This window comes from Rattus norvegicus, chromosome X, assembly GCF_021556685.1.
Source record: "Rattus norvegicus strain SHRSP/BbbUtx chromosome X, alternate assembly SHRSP_T2T, whole genome shotgun sequence".
In the NCBI taxonomy this organism is placed as follows: Eukaryota; Metazoa; Chordata; class Mammalia; order Rodentia; family Muridae; genus Rattus; species Rattus norvegicus.
In genome coordinates, this window is record NC_141554.1 from 107,782,038 (window position 1) to 107,789,728 (window position 7,691).

The window sequence follows — 7,691 nt, forward strand, 5'->3', positions numbered from 1 at the left end:
AGCTTATTTTTGGCTTATACATGGATGTGTTTCTGAACTCTACTTAATTTCTTAGGAGATTTCCTAAGGAAAATTTCATACGTGCTTTTCAACTGTTGACATAAAAACCTATTCTCATCTTAAAGAGAATAAATGATTAATTCTGGAGCCATTTTGGGTGACCATGACCAGAAAATACAGATTTAGGTTACCCCAAATTCCATGTTCCAATGTGGAAACAGTTTCATGAAATGTTAGTTTTACAGAACACAGAAAGTCATAAGTCACGGTATATTTAAAAATACGTTTGTGGGTACATTAGGGAGGCAGAGCAAAAAGGGGAAAAGCTTTCCTACAGGCCCAAGATACTATCTGATGACATTCTTGGCTTTGGGGTTGGTGAGAGGTAGTGATCTCCTTAATAGATTCCAAACAATTTCTATTAGTCGCAGGATATTAATTCCGACACAGAGGTAGACGAGGAATGGAGGAATGTGTGTTCCCGAGGGCTAGAACTAGTCCAAGATAAGGCAATTAGCCTCTGAACCTGCCACATTCCAACGTCTGCACAGGACTGAAATCCTAGTCAATCAGTCTCTGCAAACACAGCTTCTTCAGAAGTCTTCACAAACTCACGAAATTTTAAACATTTCCAACCTCCGCTAAGCATGTTTACTGCAGTCACTTGGCTTTAAAACCTGCTTTCCCAACTGATGAAAGGTCCTTGCTAAGTTGTTTGGTGATTGTACAATCAGAACTGGGTAATATTTATTCACCTTGACAAACGTTTCCCAGAGAACTCACCTTGAAATTCTGCTTCCTGGTCCAGGTTTAAAAAAAAATTTTTTTAGAAGTCACTTTTCCATGGGCACATACAGACAGTAGACACCAGATAGCTATACAGTGAAGTGTAAGGTCTTGTGACCATCCCATTGATCTACTGCTGTCCTCCTGTTCTGGGTACTATTTACAAGAATCCCACTTAACAGAAAATTTAATCTACTACAGTCTTCAGTTCTCTCTATAAGGGATAAAGTCAACATAATGATTTTAGTCTTTAGTCACAGTTTCAATTAATATACAATTTCAATTAGAAACAAGAATGGGTACCTTTGAAAGTTTTTTATAAAGATTTATTTATATAAGTACACTGCCACTTTCTTCAAATACACCAGAAAAAGGGATCAGATCTCATTACAGATGGTTATGAGTCACCATGTGGTTGCTGGGAATTGAACTCAGGACCTCTGGAAGAGCAGTCAGTGCTCTTAACTACTGAGCCATCTCTCCAGCCTCGTAAAGATTTTATTTATTTATCATAAGTACATGTAGCTGTCTTCAGATACACCAGAAGACGGCATCAGATCCCATTACAAATGGTTGTGAGCCACCATGTGGTTGCTGGGAATTGAACTCAGAACCTCTGGAAGAGCAGTCAGTGAGTGCTGTTAACCACTGAGCCATCTCTTATACATAGATAGTATTTTCCCCCTCAAAGGCACTAGTTCAGTTCAAAGAGTCCTGGGAAATATCATTTTGTATCAGTAAACAATATTCCCCTAAAGTCACATTTATAGACAGCAAAATTGCTAACAACACAAATGTGCTTTGTACCTACTGGCTGAGACCAAGTCTACCAATTGCCTGCATCCCAGACTGGTTTTTCTAGTAGGTATGTTTTCTTGGGGTGCTTGAAGGCTGAAATCGTTTGCTTTCAGTGAAAGACAAGGGAAATGAAGAAATGGTTGTATGGAGGCAGTTCAGGTTTGGAGAACAGTCTATGTGCATCCTGATTCTCCTAGAAACTGATTTCATAACGGTTATCACGACTAATTTTGGAAGGAAGATGTTGTAAGCTGGTGGGATGGACAAAGTCCTGACTGCAAGTGTTTGCACTCATTTGAAGACAAGGATGCCCGGCACTGGGAATTAAACCTCTCTGGAAGTAAAGATAGTTGGAGATCCCAGAGCCAAATCAGCTGGTTCCTGCTTCAAGGCCAAGATATCTCAGGAGGGATTTTTTGGCTATTCACAGCACTCAAGTTGCAGGAAAAACGTTCCCTGCCAGGACACCCTTTGTAAATTTTATATACTTTGTAAACTTTGTAAACCTTCAAGACAGCAAAGTGGCTGTGTCCATGCACTTGAGGAGCTCTAGCAGTCAGGTCCCTCCCCGAGACCATCTCAACTCTCATAATAGTTGTTTCCAGGTCTGTAACATTCACAAAGTTTATCTCCACCTCCTCAGTAGAACCCACCCCATATTCTAATTTTATGTGAAAGTCTGAACAAAAGTCACCAATCCCTAAACAGGAAAACCCACCAATACCTGAACTCCCACAACTCGAGACATGAAATCCTACCAACCTTCAACCTGGAAATCTCTGCCCTAGAAAGCCCTGCCCCCTAAGAAACCCTATATAATGACTGTAACTGCTTAGCTCCTGGCTGTTGGCTCCTTTTCTGGGAGCAGAGGCAGCTGATTTGTGATCCTTGGTCCAGAAGCAGCAAAGAGAAGGAGTTGGACTCAGGCTGCTGAGCTCTTCAGTTGAGTTGGCGATACTGCCCATCCCTGTAAGCTGTAATACTGACGGAGCTGGTTCAGCTGGGGATAATCCCCTGTGGAAGCTGCAAGACTGAAAGAGAGAAGACACTAGGATGAGGCTGCTGAGCTCCCCATCTGTGGGGATATGGCCACCCCAGAAGCTGTAACACTGAAGAAGGAACTGAGATGAGGCTGCTGAGCTCAGCTTAACTGGGGGACACTCCTTTCTCCTTCACTTGGAGCTGCAACACCTAAGATGGCTGAGGCTGCCGAAATCCTTAACTCAACTGAGGAGCAGACCTATAACACTGCAGCTGGGCTGATGGTCCCTGAGCTCAGTTAGGGATAGCCCCCCTGGAGTCGTAAAGCCACTGAGGAAGCTTCCTTGGAGGTATGTGGCTCATGGGCTCGCAGATGTAGGAATGTCCTTCCATAGGGTCACTGTCCCACCTCACACTTGTGCAATTCTTGGGCTCTAGTGTCTGACCAATGCCCTTCCATTGGAGTATTTCCTACCATCAGAGCTGTGTAATCCCTGGGTGTCCTGGAACTCATTCAGTAGACCAAGGTGGGTTCAAACTCAGGTCCCCTTCCCTCTTTCTGAGTGCTTGTATCAAAGGTGTTTCATCACCACCCCACTAGCTTTGTCCTTTTAATACGCATTTTCTCTGCCTCTACTAGATCACTAAGGGATTTCTAACTCTGGCCTGAGTGGAAATGATTTAGGGTCATTTAGAGCTCATCAAAGCTGATGAAAGGAAAAACCTCCAGTTCATATTACCTGCAATTGTTCTGAGTCTGTGCCTCAGGAGCCAGGGTGGAAAGGTTGAGTCTTACCTTCTCAAGTTTCCCTTATTGGCTTCAAAACTGCTAGCTGCTGGCCTGAGGATAAGCAAGGTGGCAGTTGGACCAACTGATTGTCTTTTAGCTCAGCCATGGTAGCAAGGTGCCCAACAGCTTCCAGTTCAAGAATCAAGTTGCTCCATGTGCAAAGGACTTGGCTTAGAGGAAAATGACAGCCAGGACTTAATAGAGAAACCCTGCCTCAAAACAAACAAAGTAGGTCAATGCTGTGACTATGACAAATGTAAATCTCTCATTTTGGGTGATACATATGCTAATTTTTAATTATTCTGTATTGCATTCATACATATAACATTGCTATAGCCTATAACCAGAAAATTTGTCAATACACAAGAAAAACTATTGATAAAACTGAATTAAATATTATCTGTGGCATATGTAAACAATCCATTTGGGGGTGTGCCTAGACTTTCTTGCCACTTTCCTAATTTATTAAGGAGTCTTAGGAAGTAGGATTCCTACAGGAAATGTCAGGTCAGGAATGAAAATGGACCATCTCAACAGCCCTGATACCTGACATTGGAGAGACCTACTTCCCAACTGTTCTAACACGACTCCATAGCTCTATCTACAGGGATGTGTTCCCAAATCTTAATATTTTCTGTAAACTGTAACATTGTGACCAGCAAGGTGTAGATAGATTTAAGAGCGTCTCTCTTCCCATTTTTGGTTAAAACAGAGTTAGGTTTCACAATCATGTATAAAGGTTTTGTTTCTTGTTAATGCATCCTGGGAGAGGGAGGAGGAAAGTTTGTAGAGTCAGCCCAGAAGAAGCCACACTTGGTAATTGGGAACAGAAATCCAGTTTACTTGTGTCTGTTCCTTGTAGAACACCCCACTTCTCTGACACTGTTCCTAGGGCCAGTGGTTGTTCACATGTCCCGGGCAATTGTTAGGACACTAAATTTGAAGCTCAACCCACAATAACTAAAAAAAATCAAACTATAGAGATTCAACCCAGATTTCTACTTTAACTATCCCTCCAGATGAGTGGGATGCCCAAAGAAATCTGAAAACTACTGCCTTGGATTACCTGCTATACTACTGTTTCTGGGATTTTCAGAGCAACAGGTCGGATGATTCCAAAGTATTAAATTTGCTTAGTGGGGCTGGAGAGATGTCTCCAGAACACTCAGATTTAATTCCTAACACCCACATGGCATCTCACAACCATCTGCACCTCACAACCATCTGCAACTTCATTCCCAGAGGATCCAGCACCCTCTTTTGGCTACTATGTGCACTGTCTGCATTTATTGTACAGATAGATGTAGTTGCAGGCAAAACACAGGCACACTTTAAATTTTCTTATGAAGAAAAAGTTTTGGATTTTTAAATGTTCACTTAGGTTTTCTGATGGGTGTCAGATTTTCTGCGGTGGATTATACTGGCTAGAAAAAAAAAACCACAAAGAACCGTTACAGGTACCTATTAAATACACAAACCAGCGAAACCCATGCATGCTGCACTGCTGTTCAAAATACAGGTTACATACAGGGTTTCACAGGCAAGGAGCAAGACTATCCGAATAGGTCCTGGATTTTCTATAGAAGCCACTAGTTTGGATCTTCTGTGCTATCGGCTTTCCAAATAGCTGCTGCACTTGGAGCTAAAACAAGAAGGAAAGGTGGGGTGGGGGGCGTGCACAGAGAAGAAAGTTTTGCCTGTTTCCTCCTAAAAAGATGTTAAAGGCTCACATCAGGGAGGGCTGGTCGCTGACTTTTTCAGTGTAGTATCTCTAGCTAGAGCTCTCAACATCTCTGTTTACAGGATTAATGGCAACAGGCAGGAAGTAAAGGATACATTTATAAGGTCTAATTCCTTTTCTACACCCGATCCTCTAATGCAATCCTCGGAACACGGCAGGAGTGGCAGCTATCTTCAATGCCATTCAGTCATCCCCCCAGGACTTGAATTTGAAACTAGGGACCCAAGTAAACCCACCAAAAAATAATGCAGCGCCATTTATGTATGAGTGCCGTGGCAACCCATTTTTTCTGGCATCTCGTTCACCAATTGCAGGCCTTCTCTCCTAGCGCCCGCCCCACACCTGCCCCTGAAGACCAGAAGACCACCAATCGAGACATCAACACACCGGAAGCAGCGACAAGAACCACACCACTTCCCGGGACGTCATTAATGGTCGTCTGCAGTTTAGTCCTGCTCTTAAGCCCTCCTACCCCATTCCCAACCAGTGGTCCCTACTCTTTTCGGATACCCTATCTCCTCGCCACTGGTAGCTTCCCTCCCTGCTTTTTTTCTGGCTTTGAGGCGGGAAAACGCACTGTAATTTCCCTGCTGACCGTCTCCCCTTAGGCGGACTGGCGCTGCCCTGTAGCCCCTGGACTCCGGCAACAGCGCCGGCGGCCGTATCGCATTAGCTCCCTTCCCAGAGGCCTCTGCGAAGGTCGCCCACCGAGAATCTCGCAGCATCCTTCCGGGGCCACTCCGGACACAGTAACATACTACAGATTCCCCAGCCGGCTCCAACCTCCAACCGGAGCAAACCAAGCCAACTCATTTCTTGAAGCTGGGCATCTTTTTATGCTAAATCACATAAAATGCCCGACCTTCCCGTTTGTCATCTGTTCGAGGTTGACTCACAAGGTTATCGATCATTCTGAAGTGGGAACTCATTTTATTGTGTGACTAGTTTAACCTGGCTCATTTAAGCTGCTGGACCAATCCCGACACTCAGTGTGCCAGTTCTGATGTATTTACCTTAAATCTGTAACTCTTTCTTTTCTGCTTTTGGCGTTTAGTGCCAAACTCTCACAGCAAGCCTGGCATATAGGGCCCTTATAGAAAGTTGAAATCTCCATTCACCTTTATTCTGCTTGTGTGTTACAGGTTCTGAATTTTATGAGGGATTTGAACTTAGGTCCTCACTCTTCAGCAGCGAGTACTTTCCTCACTGAGCTATCGTTCAGACTATGTTCAGACTATGGCATCTTTTACATGAATGAATTGATGAGACTGAAATTCCCTGCCTTCCTCTTCCAAAGATTGAACGTATTTGCCGTACCTACCATTAGTGTATTCACGAGAAGAGAAACATTTTATAGCACAAAGTTAAAATAAAAAAAAATCACATTTCTTGAAGTTGACAGTATTGTCTTCTCACCTAAGCTACTTTGGCCAATAAATAGCAGGTTATAAAAGTTACTAATCCAGACAATAAGGCCAAACACACCTTGTTTATTTCATCCAATAATTTTTTTCCTAACTGTCTCATTGAAAGTGCACTCTCTGATGGTCATTATTAACCTTGCAGATCCCCTGTTGTATGTTAATAATAGTAGTGGACCTGCTGCATCTGGGGTACCTAGACTCCCTCAACCCCTTTTCATGTATACATTGAGACAGAATTTCATTTCATTTCAAACTTGTGGTCATATTACCTTATTCTCTCAAGTTAGTAGCACCACAGGTGTATATCATCATGTCTAATGATGTCCTGCCTTTTTAAACTTTCTTTTATGATTTTGTTTCAATTGATTTTTGCTGCAAGCTGATCCTGCTACCCATGGCTCCTGAGTTGTATGCCTAGCTCTTAGCAGGACACTATCCACTGGATCCAGTTAGGATTCCCAGAGATGTCTGTACAGTTCCTGTATTTTTCTGTAGACTAAGGTGAGCTCTGAAATAATATATAGAAGTGCTCTAAATGTCCCAGGCCAGCGAGTTGATCTGGGTCTTTACTTGCCAGTATATGGTTCTTGTTTTCAAAGTGCCTATCACTTAGCTACATACTCTTGGCTCTTCTCAGCTGTAGGAGACTGTGCTGTTCTCTGTCATGGATTCTCTCTCTCTCTCTCTCTCTCTCTCTCTCTCTCTCTCTCTTTAAGATTTATTTATTTATTATATATGAGTTCATTGTTGCTGTCTTCATACACACCAGAAGAGGTCATCAGATCCCATTACAGATGGTTGTAAGCCACCATATGGTTGCTGGGATTTGAACTCAGAACCTCTGGAAAAGCAGCCAGTGCTCTTAACCGCTGAGCCATCTCTCCAGCCCTGTCAGTAGATTCTTAAAAATAGACCTCCTGTGCTTTTGAAAGGACTCAGTCCTTTCCCATTATTACCCCTCAACCTTCCTATGGGAGGATCAATAGCTATAATGCTGTTCCTGCTTACAATTCATTATAACTGACTTATCTGACTTAGGGTCACAGTGTTCATTTATTTCTTACATGACTATCCCCCTCCCCTCAAGGCTTTTTCCTACCTACGAAGGGGTGGCTATGGAGGAAGGAAGAAGGTATGGATCTGGGTGTCTTTGTGGAATACTTTCTGGAGG

The 7,691-nt window shown here is 43.1% G+C and overlaps 1 long non-coding RNA gene across 8 annotated transcripts; it reads right to left on the reverse strand.

Moving 5' to 3' along the window:
- Nucleotides 1-1,090: 1,090 nt before the first annotated feature.
- LOC134484060 (uncharacterized) lies at nt 1,091-5,767 on the reverse strand. Of its 8 annotated transcripts, XR_015646655.1 has the most exons (5): nt 5,674-5,767; nt 4,884-4,997; nt 4,422-4,779; nt 3,362-3,564; nt 1,091-2,615 (listed from the first exon to the last, which is right to left on the reverse strand). It is a non-coding gene; the product is annotated as an uncharacterized LOC134484060 (long non-coding RNA). The 8 variants fall into 8 exon arrangements; XR_015646658.1 differs by lacking the exon at nt 4,422-4,779; XR_015646657.1 differs by lacking the exon at nt 4,422-4,779 and having other exon boundaries at nt 5,484-5,767.
- Nucleotides 5,768-7,691: the final 1,924 nt, after the last annotated feature.